The sequence below is a fragment of the Podarcis vaucheri genome (genome assembly GCF_965113315.1).
Source record: "Podarcis vaucheri genome assembly, chromosome: 14".
Lineage (NCBI taxonomy): Eukaryota > Metazoa > Chordata > Lepidosauria > Squamata > Lacertidae > Podarcis > Podarcis vaucheri.
Genome location: NC_138752.1, coordinates 22,783,212 through 22,801,341, shown reverse-complemented (window position 1 = coordinate 22,801,341; position 18,130 = coordinate 22,783,212). Strand labels below are relative to the sequence as shown.

The 18,130-nt window shown below is 42.1% G+C and overlaps 1 long non-coding RNA gene across 2 annotated transcripts in view; it reads right to left on the bottom strand.

Annotated features, from left to right (window-relative positions):
• Positions 1–18,130, bottom strand: part of LOC309518596 — a 52,236-nt gene that overhangs the window by 8,581 nt on the left and 25,525 nt on the right. The gene's annotated exons all lie outside the window — the stretch shown is intronic.

Genomic DNA, 18,130 nt, shown 5'->3' with positions numbered 1-18,130 from the left:
AAGAATCCGTTCTGTGATTCTCTTCGTCTAGCGGTTTTTTCGTCCTGCGAAGCAAGCCCATTGACAGATTAGCGGATTAGCGCTATTAGCGGCTTATCAGCTTATCGGATCAGCTGATAAGCGGCTTAGCGGCTTAGAAAAAGGGGGGGAAGGGGAAAAAACCCGCAGGAACTCGCAAGACATTTTCGTCTTGCAAAGCAAGCCCATAGGAAATTTGTTTTGCGAAGCACCTCCAAAACGGAAAACCCTTTCGTCTAGCGAGTTTTCCGTCTTGCGAGGCATTCGTCTTGCGGGGCACCACTGTATTCTGGAATGTTCTTGGGCCGAAGAAGAAGAAGAAGAAGAAGAAGAAGAAGAAGAAGAAGAAGAAAAACAACAACAACAACAACCCACACATCTGGCTGGGTTGCCCCAGCCACTCTGGGCAGCTTCCAACACATTTAAAAACATAGTAAAATGTCAAACAGTAAAAACTTTCCGATACAGGGAAAAAGTTGTGTACTTCTTCATCTCCTGGACTAAGAGACTAGAAGAAATATGTGTCTGCCTGAGCTATGGCAAGCCTGGTTATTATTAAGAAATTTTGTATGCAGCTAAAGATTGCTTTCACGAGCAGTACTTTGAGTACCACGGTCCCCATCTGGCACATCTCTCCTCTGAGCTGAGCTCGCAAACTGACCGCTCACGGGCCACAATCAGAGGAAGTGGTGCAAAGGAGATGGGTCTCAAGCCCCAAACAGGAACCTCTTGCCCCTTCCACACAGAAACCAGGATGATGTTTGCAGACATGCCACAAAAATGGAAATATTGAGGATCCATTTGGGATATATCACGAAAGTCACGTTTTCTTTGACAGTAGAAGGAAAAAGTTTCTTTGGTACAGCTGACCCATATATTTTTCAGGGGGTGATGCATATACACAAAAACACGTAGCCCCCATGGGAACCACCCCCATGGGAACCATCTTAATTTCTGGGCCAAACAGGCTTCACTCCCCAAGCAAGGCAGAGAGCTTTTAAGCTCTGCACCTTTCTTACCAGGTTCTGGGAAGCTCTTGCAAGGGCTCTGGCCAGAAAACCTGATGCAGAAAGATCTCTGACCTCCCCACCTTGCGTGCATTTAAATTGTGTCATTTCAACCGGCCATAAATGCATGCAAGTTGCAAGTCGACTATACATCATTCTGAATAATGATGTACAGTCTAACTGAAAAAATAATCGCTTCATGTGGCAGCATGCCGAAAAATCTGGAAAAAAAACTGGCAACTATACCACTATAAATGGCAAGTACGGAAATATTCCTGTTTGTAATTTTTGAAGTCTTACATTCAGTTTTTCACATTTCCACACTAGAGCACAATTCCCCCCCATGTCCTCATTAATATTCATCTGCATTTTAGTGTGAAGTCCTCTTGAAAGAAACATTTATTGTGCAACTTTGCCTAGTATACGTATTTTTGTCAAGCAATTTCCCCATATATGATGCAATTTGCTATGTTTCTTTCACCTATATATTCATTTCTATGCACGCTTCACCCTAATATATACATTCGTTACTTGGCTGGAGAACTACATTTCAGAATTCTAGCAAATTTCAAATGGTGGCTGTGTTTCAGCTCATGTGTTTTTCCGAAAGCGCAGATTAGGTAAATTTACTTTTAAATGTGAACTGAATCAGCCCATTCTCAGTACAGTCAGGTGGACAAAGAATTCCTAGGATGGTTTCCTGGTCCAGTTCTGGGTTCTCGCACTAGTGTTCATTGAGAGTTATAAGATGCTAATCACAAGAACTGTCCTTTCTTTTAAATAAATTTTATTTGCTTTTGTGACACAAACAAAACAACATATAACATCATAAACACATAAATAACAGAGTTAAGAGCATTGACTGAACCTCTGTTGTACTGCAATACATTTTTTTTACTTATGCCTGGAATTCTCCTTTTTCTACGTGGGGAGGGGGGAGCAATTTAATCTGAAGCAATTTAATATTAAATGTATTTACAACTGATAATTTTGTGTGTGCACTGTGTCCCTCCTAATCCATGCATGCAGTGGAATGAAATGTGAGTGGGATAGGCTGTTCCATTTCAGAATTTGGGAGTGCGGGAAAACTGGTTTTTTATTTCTCCACCATATTAAAAATATATGTCTACAAATAGAAAGCTATCACAATGCAGGGAATACTATGGTAACCTTTCCTCCTAATCTATCATTATTGCTATTATTATTATTATTATTATTATTATTATTATTATTATAATATTTATTATCATCATTATTTACTGGCAAACAATTTTTCTACATGGGAGAAAATTAAAAAGAACATTCCCTACCTATAGAACGATGTGGTACAATTTAGGATTTCTACCACCTCCTTTTGCTGTATGTGCACATTGTAATTTGGAGGATTGCAAAATTGGGAGTGAATGGGCAGAATGCTTGATGCATGTTGGACATTTTGCTGATATGACTCTCCCTGAGCTCATTTTGTTTTTCCACCTGCAAATTTATGGAAAGGTTTCCTCCTAACCACCTGGCCTTGAACATGCTTATCTGTAACTTCACCAGTGCTCACAGTTGTTGTTTTTTTTCAAAATTATGTATTAACAAAAGCAACGTGAACAGATTCACCACCTTGATCAGGAAAGCCTTGTTTTGTTTGTTTCCAGAATTCCAATTTGCTAGCGAGTTGGGTGATAACAAATGTCATTTGAAACCTGTATTAAATATAAGTAATAATTTTTAAAGCACAGGAAAAGGACTAGGTGCAGAGCTGAGAATCAGCTTTGTGAAAATGATTGGAAGCTACATAATTAAAACAATATGAGGATCCCACCCCAGCCACCCTCTCTCAGTTTTTTTCACACTCTACCACATCCTCTGTTGCGAACTCAATCATCACTGCATATATTTAAAACAAACAACTGAACATATTTTCAAGATCAAATTTCTGGACCCAAATAAGGCCAAATTCTTCAGTTGCCATTTTCCAACTTCTATTTTGGAAAAAGCTGTTTCTAATCTAACACATTTGCATGCTTATAATCTGCACCAAACGGAATGATACACTCAGTTTCTCCTTTGATATGTAACTGTCTTGGGATAACTTTGGGAATAAAGCAATTTTAGTTAAATATTTATTTATTTATTTATTTTATTTATTTATTTAAAAACCAATTAAAGCAAGGACAGAAATGACTGAAGGGCAACAAATGGAAGAAGGGATGTTAAAAAAAGGAAGGAAAGAAGGAAGAAGGGAAGGAGAGAAAGGCAGAGAGGGAATGAGAACAAGAGCAGAAAAGAACTAAGCAGTGATTGACAACTTGTAATAGGAGGTTGGCAATTTTAAATTCAGAAATTAGGGTTGTTGTTCATCTAAACTCCGAAACCAAAGGTGGGAAACTCAGCCATGGAACCAAATGTATGTCTTGACATGTGGATTGCAAACTGCTTTCAGAAGAACTCTTATTGAAAAGCAGCATGCAGATTTATTAAATACAATAAATAATAAAATATAATCCTCTTATAGTAGGATCTTTATTTGTTTGTTTGTTTGTTTGTTGTGTTTGAGGGGCATTTTTATGCACCTTACCTTTCTCATTGGCGATTCTGTAGCTTTTCTATTCAAGAGCCACTCAGTTTCCTAAACACTTTGAAAGGCAGAGTAAGGCTGGAGATCTATTTTGCCTTGCAAACCAACCCCCACAGACAAGCTCTACGTGAAACTCGTGAAACTCGTGCCATCTTGCCAAGACTTCTGAGTATGTAAGCCACTTTGCACACCTTTTGGCTGAAGAATGGGGTACACGTATTCTAAATAAAGCATCCCCCCATTTTCCTTAAAAGCATACCTAGCATCTTACCATAACTTGATTTAGAACAAGTCCTGCTAGCTAGAGATGATGAGAGTTGTAGTCCATAAACAGCTGGAGAGTCTAGGGTTGCCACATTTCAAAAAGTAAAAACAAAAATGAGGAAAAATCTGGACGTATGGCAGCCCTACTGGAGACCCAAGTATGGGAAATCCTGTTTTATAATTTTGTAGGCTTACCAGGAGCCTGGGAAAAAGTGCCTCAGTTGCTCATCCCTGATATAAGAAAAGCCTTCTTGCTGGTGGACACAAAGAGGAGAAATGTATAGCCTCATCCTATACACATTTACTTAGATGCAAGGCTCCACCTGCACTACACATTTGAAGCAGTATCATGAGACTTTAAACAGTCATGGCTTTCCCCCAAAGAATCCTGGGAACTGGATACGGAGAGTTGATAGGGCATCCTTCTTGCCCTCACAGAGCTACAGTTCCCACAGGGATTGCTTGTTAAACTACTCTGCAGATTGTACCCTTACCCAACTACACTTCCCATGATTCTCTGTGGCAAGCCATTACTGTCTAAAGAATGTACTGTTTAAAGTAGGATACTACTTTAAACCTATAGCGTAGATGGGGCTTTAGTCCTAATGAGTTTCCTGGCACGCACTTCTGAGTTTGATTAAGACCACAGCCTTAGACAATATAGCCTCCAAAATAAATAAACTGAAATCAGAGGATAAACCTTTCTCTAGATCTTCTCACTTCCCCCTTCTAGTTAGAACTCTCTACAAAGTCAGGTCTTTTAAAAAATGCCAATTAATGCATTTTAACCAATTAAAAGATCACAGTGCCTCTATAAACAAATATACATATGTCAGTGGAGGGATATTTAATGACTATTTTTCACTACTGTTCACTCGCAAGGCAAATCATTTGGGGATTGAAGGATGTACACAAATTTGTTTAAAATGCTATCAGTAATTAGCATTTTTAATAGGGACAGCTGTGATTTTTCAATAAATACACTCTTTTAAATCTGTAATTAATGCAAGGGTGCTACATGCAGATTTACCAAGCAATAAATTCCAGTACTAGTAACGGCATAATCAGTTTATATTTTAAAATAAATCAGAGGAATGTTTGTAGAAGTTACATAACTGGATCACATATACTGTAAATCACCTGGAATTATTCCTCCTTTGAATTCCTGTATCAGAACAAAAATACACACACACCCTAGAACTGGCTTCATCTATATTTACATAGCTGTTTAGATGCCAACATTCATTGTGTGTTCAGTCTCAGAAGATTACGCTTCTGTTTGGTGAGTCAACAACCCAGAATGGACTTGTTTGACCACATGCAGAGAACTACAGATACATGAATGAGAGACACATAAATAATTGCAGAAGGGATGGCAGTGCTTCCTTATTGAAAATGAAATAGCTGGGAGGGGGAATTTGGTTGGTGTTTTGCCTGTGCTCCCCAGAAAGAAATCTATAGTACTCAACAGCTTTACTAAAAATAAAAATTAAAAGTCTAAGGGGCTTTGCACCTTAGCTATAACCCCAAACATATTTGCTAACAAATGAGCAAGGGGAACTTGCTTTCAAGGGGTGCACTTTTAATTTAATCTTCCATTCTAAACCTAAAATAAAATAATTCTATATTAATCTATCTTAATTATTTGTATCTATATATCTGTTTTGTGTGTAAATTTGTGTATACACACACAGGTATATATAAAAATAAAACCAGTGGATGTTTCTCTCTCAGTAATACTTGCACTTGGGGAAAGAACCTAACTACTTTTGCTCTGAGCTTAAAGAATAATGCAAGGCACCAGCAGCGCATTAATACCTTTGAAGAAGGTATGTTGCTACCTCTCCCAACCACCAGGGCACCTGTGCTTTTAACAGCTGCAGGATGGGTAGAGATGAAGCTCTTCCCACCTCTTGTCTTTTCCAGGTTGGGAAAAGCTGCAACTGCCTGTCAGCCAGTTGTTTAACAGGCACAAGAGCCCTGCCAGTAAGGAAAAGTTGGCAACCTTAGTTCCTGGAGGATTTGACCCACCGAAGTAAGTTCTGCTTCCATCCAGGTGTGCTTCTGGAATCAACACATCCCCCTCATATTGAACTCATTTTCCTTAGTGTGGGTTTTTAAAAAAGAAATAATGATGGTTGAAATGGCCGAATTCTCGTAGACGGGAGTATCCCCTTCCAAATACTTCCTGGCTGAGGCGCCAGACTGCCCCAATTACTTTAATTAATTGTACGACAACCGAACAAGAATCAGGGAGCCAGCCCTAACCCTCCCTTCTCTCAGACATCTGCTCTAATAATCACATGCACTCGGTTTCAAGGCACTTAAAAAGCCTTTGAGCGGTGGGGAGGGATCCTGATTCTGTCTGAGTGAAACTCCACTCCACTTTTTATAGCATCACATATTTTGCTCATGACATATGAGCTACCCTCTCTGCTCTGCAGAAAACCCGGGGCAGATTTCCCTTCCGGAATCTGGCTTTTGATTGAAAACCCCCATTCATCCAGAGTAAACACAGCTACACAAAAGCCTACAGGCAGCCTGAGCAAGGCTATAAATAGGCACTGTTTATTTTACATGGATTTCACTGGGCCGTGCCAGCCAGTCACGAAACAGATCACCCCCCCATGTGTGTGCGTGTGTGTATATAAATCTGTTTTGTTGCCCACAATCTAAATTAATGATAGTTAAATATACACGAGTCCATTTCTTTTGCTTTGATAAATATGCCTATTGACTGATAACGTCGCTGAGTTCAAAACTGAGGCAGCAGCCAAAGGCGTAATCCAACAGCAAACAATGCACATAAAAATGTTAATTTCATATAGAGCAACATGGAAGGGAAAAGACTGGGAGGGATTCTCGTTTAAATGTGGAAGATTTGTGTTTGCGCTAACATTTTGCAGAAACCACCATGAAATTTGAAATCACTTTACAGAATTTACACACACGCACACACACACACACACAATCTTACACATTTCAGGTATACATTCTGGCGCCAAAATCCATCTTAACGCGATTTCCAGTAAAATACTGAGATGGATTTTCCAGTACTAAAACCCCCAGCTCTTGTCAATTAACTAAATGGATACAAATGTCACCTGTAACCTTTTAAGAACAATTTAATGGGCATTTAAAATTTGATCCATTTTTCTTTAAAAGGAGGCAATGCTTAACCAACATTTTGCTATTACCCCCCCCCTAAAAAAACACCACTCTGTGTGTCTGTGCTTGTAAGTGTTGGGAAACAAACCAAGTTTTTGAACAAAATCTGGCGTCGAGGGGCAGAAAACATGGAGACAGTTGGGGTGGTGGGGATGTGAAAAGTGACTTTCGTATTACTCACCAGTTGTTTATATTAGTGTATTTTAAGTGTCTAAATGTGTCACGAGCCATGTGGCAACATCTCTCATAAGGAGAATGGGATGTGAATGCCAAGCTGAGTCTTTGGAAGGGGCCCAGAGTAATGGGAGGCTCTGATCTAGATCAGGGGTCGGCAGACTTTTCCAGCAGGGGGCCGGTCCACTGTCCCTCAGACCTTGTGGGGGGCCGGACTATATTTTGAAAAAACAACAACGAATGAATTCCCATGTCCCACAAATAACCCAGAGATACGTTTGAAATAAAAGAATACATTCTACTCATGTAAAAACACCAGGCAGGCCCCACAAATAACCCACAGATTCAATAAAGGGACACATTCTACTCATGTAAAAACACGCTAATTCCCAGACTTTCCGTGGGCTGGATTTAGAAGGTGACTGGGCCAGATCTGGCCCCCGGGCCTTAGTTTGCCTACCCATGATCTAGATCACGGGTGTCAAACACAAGGCCTGCGGGCCGAATCTGGCCCGCCAGACCTCGTCATGTGGCCCGTGTAGCCACCGCCCGCCACCAGCCTTCACCTTTTATTCTCGCTTTTTTTTTTTGACACAAGAAAGCTGCCTCTTCAGCGCATGCGCGGCAGCATAAAAGCCAGAGAACGTCTGCCCTCTAGCGGCGCCGGCCGTTCTACACAGGAAACCTCCACTTTACATGCATTCATGTAAAGTCCTACAGATACAACCGGCCCTTTGAGGGTGACCAAACTGCTGATGCGGCCCCCGATAAATTTGAGTTTGACACCCCTGATCTAGATGCTGAGGCCCTGCAGGTTGTCTGAGGAGAGGCTTTCCTTAGCATTATTGGATGTCCCAACTGCCCATGGAAAAGTCACCTGACTTGACTCCAGGACCACCTCCTGTCCCTGAAGCTGTTCCCCACTTCTAAGGAGGTGCCTGAGAATATATTCGCACCATACATTTAAAGTGCTGCTTTAAACAGTCATGGCTTCTCCGGGAACTGTAGTTTGTTAATGGTGCGGAGAGTTGTTGGGAGGCCCCAATCCCCTCAGAGAGCTACTATTCCCCAGAGTTCCCTGCAATGAAGGATTGCAAACACTATAGTTGTATATCTGTACTACAAAGTTTTAGCAGTTCTGTTCCAGTGTAACAGTAATGATTTCCCCGCAAAAATCCTGGTTATCTATTTAGCGCCAGTGTGAGGAAACTGTGGTTCTCCAAATGTTGCTGGACTGCAACTCCCATGGTTCATAACCCATGCTTGTTTAGGTATGACAGCCACTGAAGTCTTGCAAGATCTGGAAGGCCACAGGTTCTTCGCCACCAGTTTATAGATCCCTGTTGCCAGAACGACAATCCCAGTCTTCCTGCTCCCACTAAAGCAGGGTGGGAATTCAGCCCTAAACACACCTCACTGAACTCGACGAAGCTTACTTCTGAATAGACACACAGAGGACTGCAGACCCTCCAAATCCAGATTTATAGAAGCTGTCCCACTTTCTGATTTGATCCCAGAATCTCCTGCTTTATCCCAGAATGTCCTGCTTCTCCTTAGGAGTTACTAGAGAAATGTTGGAGCTTATAGAGTTATGCGAGCCCTGGGCCAAGGAGATAACTATGCAACCTTCAGAAGACATCTAAAGGCAGCCCTGCATAGGGAAGTTTTTTAAAATGTTTAATGCTTTATTATGTTTTTATATAGGGACACGGGTGGCGCTGTGGGTTAAACCACAGAGCCTAGGACTTGCTGATCAGAAGGTCGGCGGTTCGAATCCCCGCAATGGGGTGAGCTCCCGTTGCTCGGTCCCTGCTCCTGCCGTCCTAGCAGTTCGAAAGCACATCAAAGTGCAATTAAATAAATAGGTACCGCTCCAGCGGGAAGGTAAACAGCGTTTCCGTGTGCTGCTCTAGTTTGCTAGAAGCGGCTTAGTCATTCTGGCCACATGACCCAGAAGCTGTACGCCGGCTCCCTTGGCCAATAAAGCGAGATGAGTGCCGCAACCCCAGAGTTGGTCACAACTGGACCTAATGGTCAGGGGTCCCTTTACCTATGTTTTTATATATGTTGGAAGCCACCCAGAGTGGCTCTGGCAACCCAGTAAGACGGGTGGGGTATTATTATTATTATTATTATTATTATTAAATAGGACATCCCTATTTTCATCGGAGAAATGTTGGAGGGTATGGGACTGCAATGACTGTCTATGAGAGCTATCAAAAACATGGTGCTCTTTGGATGTTTGAGACTACAATTCCCATGTTGGCTGGGGCTGATGTCCAAAATACCTGGAGGGCAGCAGGTTATTGAAGGTTATTCATTGGTGCAGATGTGGCCTTAAGTGCTGGTTTACATAAACAGAGATTCTTGGGAAGTACATAATCCATTCCGATGTTGCCTTAAATTGGCAGGCCTTATTAGGATGCACTACTTTTTACAATGCACTATTTAAAGAGTCCCATCAATGTGAAAATACCACACTCTGCAAAGACAACGTTCTGTCATTGTGTAGGGAAGAGTGTGTGGGAGTATCTTCCAAGCATAAGAGGAAGAATGGCAGCACAAAAGCCATAGTTACCACAGAACTGGCTGTCTAGATGGAAATTGTTTTAAAATTATAAAATGAATGCAGTGGAACAGAGGCATCTGTTTGAGAGCCTATAATGGCTGGCCCAAGAAAATGCCAGGTCTCTGGACTTGACGCAAAGTTTCAGGGAGGGGTTATGGGAAACAAAATTCAGGGACATTTAAAAGCCCATCTCAAACGACAGGTGGGGTTTTTTCTGTTTGTAAAATCACTTTCAGAAATACAAGTAACAGGAACATCAGATTATAAAGCCCCTCTCTCTAAATTATTCTCCGGCTCAGATAAAAATCTGAGCTGCAGATGAATCCCCCCCATTCCCCAGCAATTGCATTAGCCCATAGGAGAACTACTCCCATGATCAAGGCTTTTGTGTCCCGTGAGTTCCCTGGAAAGATGAGTTTATTGATAAGCCACTCCAAGAACTGCAACTTTGTGAGGGGAATGGGGTCTTGTAACAACTCTCAGCAGTATTAACAAACTACAGTTCCTGGGATTCTTTAGGAAAAGCCACAAATGTTTAAAGTAGTTTCTGTGTTTGCAAGGCATGTTGCATAGATAGAGCTATGCATTGAACGAGATGATCCTTGTGGGGGTCTGTTTCAACTTTACAATTTTATGATTCCATTATCATCTGCCAGTTTATTTCTTAAGAATGGGGAATGACACGGACAGACAAAATCAAATGATCCCTGAAGTGTTGTGAGGGAGGATAATAGGGGAAGCAATGTCACTGTATAAAGGATGTATCAGTCTTCCATAACCTGGTGCCCTCCAGATGATTTACACTACAACTCCCGTCAACTCCAGTCAGGTGCTTTTGGGAGTTTTAATCCAAAATATCTAGAGGGCACTAGGTTGGGAAAAGCTGATCTAATATATACACAGTTTAACTCTGGAGTGCTTAGACAAATATTTCATCTTATCATTAAGTCATTAATTAAATTTATATCCCGCCTTTCCCCCAAGAAGCTCAAGTTTGTGGGCAGAGTTCTCCTCCTCTCTGTTTTATCACCCATAACAACCCTGTGAGATGGGTCAGGCTGAGAATGAGTGACTGGCCCAAGGGAGCTTCATGGCTGAGTTGGAGATTCAAACCTTTCTCCCCAAGGTCTTAGGCCAACACTCTAACCACTACATCACACTGTCTCTTATCTAGCCAGAGTTGTTTCTTAGAACAAAGTAAAGCAATATCTCCCACAGCTTTTCTCCATAAACCTCCTATGAAGCCTGGGGCAGGGGGAAGAAATGTAGTTGCTTAAAGGGTCTTAAGATAATAAGAGCTTGCTGGATCAGGCAAATGGCCCATCAAGTCTAGCATCCTGTTCCCACAGTGGCCAACCAGAAGCCTGTGAGAAACCCACAAGCAGGACCCAAGCACAAGAGAACGCCATTCTCCTGAGATTTCCAAGGGCTGGTATTGTGGAGGCAGAGCATAGCCATCATGGTCCATGAGTCTTGTTGTTGTTTAGTCGTGTCAGACTCTTTGTGACCCCATAGACCAGAGCACACCAGGCACTCCTGTCTTCCACTGCCTCCCGCAGTTTGGTCAAACTCATGCTAGTAGCTTCGAGTACACTGTCCAACCATCTCGTCATCTGTCGTCCCCTTCTCCTTTGCCCTCAATCTTTCCCAACATCAGAGTCTTTTCCAGGGAGTCTTCTCTTCTCATGAGGTGGCCAAAGTATTGGAGCCTTTGCTTCTTCCAGTGAGCACTTAGGGCTGATTTCCTTAATAATGGATAGGTTTGATCTTCTTGCAGTCCATGGGACTCTCAAGAGTCTCTTCCAACACCATAATTCAAAAGCATCAATTCTTCGGCGATCAGCCTTCTTTATGGTCCAGCTCTCACTTCCATACATCACTACTGGGAAAACCATAGCTTTAACTATACGGACTTCTGCTGGCAAGGTGATGTCTCTGCTTTTTAAGATGCTGTCTAGGTTTGCCATTGCTTTCCTCCCAAGAAACAGGCATCTTTTAATTTCGTGACTGCTGTCACCATCTGCAGTGATCATGAGTCTTAAGGGGAGAAAATGCAAGCTGTGCCAAATTCAAGTTTCTTTAACCAGAAGACTTGTTCCACAGCACAGTTTTGAAAGGATGGGAAGCCATCACCGCTACAGCTGACCCTCTTCAACTCCATTATTAACTCCCTGGAGCTGTCTCCATCCAGGAGCTGGCCCTGAACACATGTATAACGCAGTACACAAAGATGCCCAAAGCCTAATCCTTGTGTGAATGGGTTTCCTATGAGGTATCTGCGCAGTGGGTGGCCAGGCTGAGGCACAGTGACGCTGAGGGTGGCTGTCGAAGCGATGTGCCCAATAATCCACCATCGGCCTTCTCACAAACGGTGCTTAAGTGATCCAAAAAGGGGCCTTGGACATGGGCTTCCTCTGCAGAGCTCTGGCGAATGAAAAGGGCTTTTAATAATGCTCCAGTCAACTTCATTGTGGGTGCCGAAAAAGTATAATTGGAGCCTACATTTATTGGTGGTTATGTCATGCACCATTCAGCTACATGCCCACGAAGGGGGGATACAACGAGAGAGTTAAGGCTTCCCTCACCACTTGGAAGCCTGGAAAGAGACAATTAATGATCAAGGAACATCTCTGTTCGTGAATGGGGCCTTTACAAAAGAGAGTTCAGGGCTGAGGGACCTTTTTCCAGCCAGAAACCTGCATTCCCATCTACACAACCTACTGAGGGCCGCATGCCAGTGGTGACCAGGGGCCAGAGGAAAAAGTGGGTGGAGCAGTGGATGTAATTTTTACTTTTGTGCAGCAGGCTACTTTCAGAGCCTCCAAGTGTCCCTATTTTCCAGGGAGAGCCCTGGATTTACAGAAGCCGTCCCGGTTTCTGATTGGATCCTGGAATCTCCCATTTTTCCCTAGGACACCCCTATTTTTATCAAACAAATGTTGGAGGGTGTGGAGTTATGTGACCTCCAAGCCAACTGAACACCATCATTTCCTTCTATTTTTCTTATGTAGCAATAGCTATCCTGATACGTTTGTAATTTGGTGATAATATTGTGATGGTTTGACCTCTGCACTCTGCAAGGATTTTCTTTCAAAACAACATTTCTATTCATTTTTCAAATATCAAACAATATGATATAACACAATAGAAAGGAAAAATAAAGGAGGGTATTTCAATCAGTTCCAGTAAAATGATTACATAATCATAATCATATCTGCCTTTCAAATGTGTCCTGCCAAAGTTTTTCCATGGAAGTCCTATGGTCTATATCCGTGTCCTTTTGTAGCTGAATAAATTATAAAACTTGACCAAACAGCATTAAATTGTTTCCATGCTTTGATTTTTTTTCTTCAAGCTCAAACCTGATTGGTTAATTTGTCCATGAGTGCCAAGTCCCAAAATTGCTGATGCCAGATCACCATAAGGTCAGTGTCCAAAGTTCTCAGGAATCGAGCTCCAGTGAGTTTTGCTGAGGTCACTGAATATGTTACTACGTCCTTGCAACCCAAATCTCAGTTGTTAGACTCAAAAACACAGAGATGGGCAGTTTTTAGATGAGGTGGAATGACCTGGTTAGTTATTAATTATACCTCATGGAAAACAAGCAACCACAGATCTTAGGGAGGTTCACAACATAAAATCACAATATAAAAAACCCAAAATACATAATAAAATCAGAAACAAAGACAACCCTATAATCCTCTCTTCCACAACACATTTTAAAATTGCTGCCTGGTGCTGATGGAACTTGTAGTCCAAAAATTTTGGAGTGCTCCAGGCAAAGGCTGCTTTAGAATCAGAAGGCCCTCAGCCCCAACTTCCATTCTACCCAGAGTCAGATATTAATTCACATAAGCCAGATCATTCTGTACATTATGATTAAATTAACACCAACCGTCTTGAGGACCGGAAGCTTATTTTTAAAAGTTTGGATTCTAAATAGTTTGCAGGATGGAACCACATTTCCCAAATATGGGAGCCATATTTGACCTCTGGCATGGACTGGAACAGAAAGAAAATTCACACACAGTCACCAATGTGGCATTTTTTAAAAACAGAAATTACAGCTGTTGCTTTTGAAGTCTGAGGAAGCTTTTGAAAACTCAGAATACAATGCATACATCTAAGTGTTTTTAAATTTATTTTATTTCAATGGCAGAGTTTTAAGCATCCTGTTGAGCTAATGAAACATTTAACTTGGGCTGCATTGCACTGTGAAATCTTAAGATGTTTCATGAATTTTAAGCCAATTATATGCACTCTTCACAAGTCCCCTGTTCACTCTGTCCTTAAGGATTCTGCCTGGCTGGAATGTGCCTTCGACTTGTGTTTCTGAGACTTACTTGCCTGAATGGAGGATTGGCAGGGAGTTGAGTGTGTGTAGAAACTAGCCTGTTGTGCAAAGGTGAATTGCATTCATTGCTCCACCCATTTTTTTGTCTCTGGCCCCGCCCATGACTAACCTGTCACACCTGGAAAGTTGTGCCCCTAGGCAAAAAAAGAAGTACCCCTTCCTTGAATTAGATGGTTTCATACCTTATTGTTTTCCATACCCCTTAATCCAACAGCATCCACACATGAGAGATCTTGGGGTGGGAAGACTATGGAAATTTACATGTGAATTTCTGCAACCAAATCTGCATTTTATAATGCTGCTGTAGGTTTCCCCTCACTCCCATTTTCCTTCGTTTGCTTATCTCTGCCACTGATGAGCTGGTTTGTTTGTTGCGGCAAAATCATGGTGTATACGATGAGATAACCTATGCAAAGTTTTCCAGCTAACGGGAGTTATACTGTATTAACGCAACCATAGCATTTCTCTTTAGCAAAGCCTGTTACAACTGAAGGATGTGGAGCATTACTAGCCATGGTTATATTTTGTGTGTGTGCATTCTTGTGGGTTTCAGTCTCTGTCAATAAATCAGGGAATCCTAGCCTAAACCAAGATTAAACAGGGAAGGGCAACAGAGACTTGAAGATAAGCCTTAACTTTGCAAGAAAGCTGTAGACTTACGGCATGCATCTTTGGTAGGCATATAGACAAGTGTGTACGCTGAGATCAAAAGCACTTCATGAGATCCATGTCTCAGACCTAATAGCCAAGCAATGAAGGTGGACACATTGGAGAGGTGAAGCTAGAAAAATGGCTGACCAAGGAACTGAGAAATGGCTGCATAAATACTTAGCTCTGTCTCCATACACCAGATTTCTGTATGATTGTAACCACCAGTCTGACCTGGGAAGGTAGAGAATGTGCGCCTCTGCCCTGCATGCTAAAGAGAGAGAACTTAAGGCATTTTTAAAGCATTTTGAAAGGACAGGAACTGGAGCTTGTAGCGACTCAGCCTGTATTGTGGGATAGCTTCAGCAAGTGCTTTGGTTAGGTCCGGACCTCATTCTCCTCAGAGGGAATTAAAAGTACTTTAGCAGTCTTTGTTTTCTCCCAGTCTTTGTTTTCAACCCAGCCCAAAGCTCTGGACAATCTGGGCAAGGGGGCGCATAAAGATGTTAAAAAGCATTGGGGAGAGGATTGCGCCTTGCAGCACTCCACACACCAAGGAATGGCGCAACGACATCTCCCTCCCTAGCGCCACCCTCTGTCCCCGACCAGAGATAAAAGAGCACAGCCATACACAGCAAAGTAATGTGCACAAAAATGAATCTGCTAGGGTAAAGTGTACATGTAAAAATGGTTTCTTAGGTAAAAATGCATACAAAATGTGTACATTAGGAGAACTTTGCACTAAAATGCTGAGTAATGTTTGTGATGATTTTTTAAAATTGCAAACTGTTGTGGAAATGTAGAGAATTGAACTTGAACTTGGAAAAAAGAGAAACTGACATATTCTGACTGAAATAGACATATTCACTCATCCCTACCCACCAAAGGTGCTGTCCTGTTGTTGTTGTTGTTTAGTCATTTAGTCGTGTCCGACTTTGTGACCCCATGGACCAGAGCACGCCAGGCACTCCTGTCTTCCACTGCCTCCCGCAGTTTGGTCAAACTCATGCTGGTAGCTTCAAGAACACTATCCAACCATCTCGTCCTCTGTCGTCCCCTTCTCCTTGTGCCCTCAGTCTTTCCCAACATCAGGGTCTTTTCCAGGGAGTCTTCCCTTCTCATGAGGTGGCCTCAGCTTCAGGATCTGTTCTTCCAGTGAGCACTCAGGGCTGATTTCCTTAAGAATGGAGAGGTTTGATCTTCTTGCTGTCCATGGGACTCTCAAGAGTCTCCTCCAACACCATAATCCAAAGGCATCAATTCTTCGGCGATCAGCCTTCTTTATGGTCCAGCTCTCACTTCCATACACCACTACTGGGAAAACCATAGCTTTAACTATATGGACCTTTGTTGGCAAGGTGCTGTCCTAGCCTATTCTATAAAACAAGGTGTGAACTGGTAACTAGTTAAACAGCAAGAAGCAAAGAGCAGGAATAAATGGACAGTTCTCCCAATGGAGAGATATAGAAAGTGGATTTCTTCACGAACCAGTGTCACGACCTGTGCTTTTTAATAATTGTGGTTGCTCATAAATGATATATAGTTAGGGGTGAGCAGTGAGGTAGCCAAGTTTTCTGCTGATACCACAGCTGTAATTTAGCTTCCTTAAAAAAACAGAAACAGGGGGTGAGGAAGTCATGTGTCTTGATTATCAGTCTGAGAACTTCCTTTCTTCTCAAATAAACTCTGTGCTTACAAAATGTTCTCCCACTGTTTGCATTGATTTTCTGCCGTGTCTACAGATAAAAATGAGAGAAGCATCTTAGGTGCCAATCAGCCAAGCTAGGAACACAGGAAGCTTTATTATACTGAGTCGGACCCAGTTCTTCAAGGAAGTTGAAGCGAAAGGGGATTATGAGGAGCTCCAAAATTATCTGTCCAAGTTGGATGAATGGGAAGTAAAATGGCAAATGATGTGGTGTACTGTTGCTTTACAGAGAACTGTAGGCAACACTTGCAAGCACAGGCAAAAGTATTTAATTAGCCAGGTTGCTTATGCTCTTGCACAAGCTCGAGTGTACGTTCAGTTCTTGCTCTTTGAGTGTACGTTCAGTTCTTCTGGGTCTATTAAATGCTAATGCTAATGCTTACAGAAGATTTGGATGCCTTCAAGTCTGTTTAACTGCACGCCTAAGCAGCCAGTATTACAAATGTGATTCAATGTAAACAAGTGTAAAGCGATGCCTGTTGTGAATCCTAAATTCGCATATATGCTAATAGGGTCTGTACTAGGAGTAACTGACCAGGAATGGGTCCTTGGGATCACAGCGGATAGCTTGATGAAGATGTCAACTCAGTGTGTGAGACAGCTGCGAGAAAGGTAAATTCCACGCTAGGGAGATTATTGGGAAAGGAATTGAAAACCAAACTGCTAGTATCAATAATTTCTAATCATGATGGCTGCATTCCTGCTTCCACTGTTGGACCAGCTGAACACCAGTTTGTACAATGATACACAACATGGAGAAAGTGGACACAGAAAAGTTTTTCTCCCTCATAACACTAGAACTTGTGGAGATGCATTAAAGCTGAATGTTGCGGGATTCGGGACAGATAAAATAAGGTCCTTCTTCGCGCAGCACGAAGTTAAACTGTGGAACTTCCTCCCACAAGAGGCACCAGCTTGGGTGGTTTTAAAAGAGGATTAGACAAATTCATGGAAGAGAAGGCAGTTAATGGCTACCAGCCACAATGGCTGTGCTCTGCCTTGCTTCTGAATACCAGTTGCTGGAAGCCACAGGAGGGGAGAGTTGCTCTTGTGCACCATTCCTGCTTGAGGGTTTCCCACAGACATCTGGTTGGCCACTGCAATATTTGGATACTGGAGCCAATGTGCCATTGGCCTGATTCAGCAGACTCTCCTTACGTTCTTATGTTCTTTAGTTGTGGACTGGTGTGCAAAGAAACCCCAATCTCTATTATGCCCTGGCTTAATACAGTCAAATTTCTGAATGGACACCTGTTCAACCATCTCATGCCCCATGCATCTACGTTATTTGACCTTCCAACTCTGAGGTTTGCGGGACTGATCTAGTAGGTATCCCTTTGTTGTCCAAACACAGTCTTCTTTAATACTGAAGACTTCTTGACGCTAGGAAAAGTTCAAAGAGAAACTTTGTAGTGGGCATGTAATAGATGCCCTTTGCACTGGATTATACAATATAAACTGAATCTTTTGAGTGAAAGGATAGGGCTCTTTTAATTGGCTCACATGACTTGACATATGACAGCCTACTAAGTTTACACCATTGACTTGGCAGCAAGGTCAGATGTTTTTAATCAGATTTGACTCTTAGTCACCTCCAAGTGACATCTGAGAGGCCCTAATACTTTGGAGCTAGTAATAACAACAAAGAAGA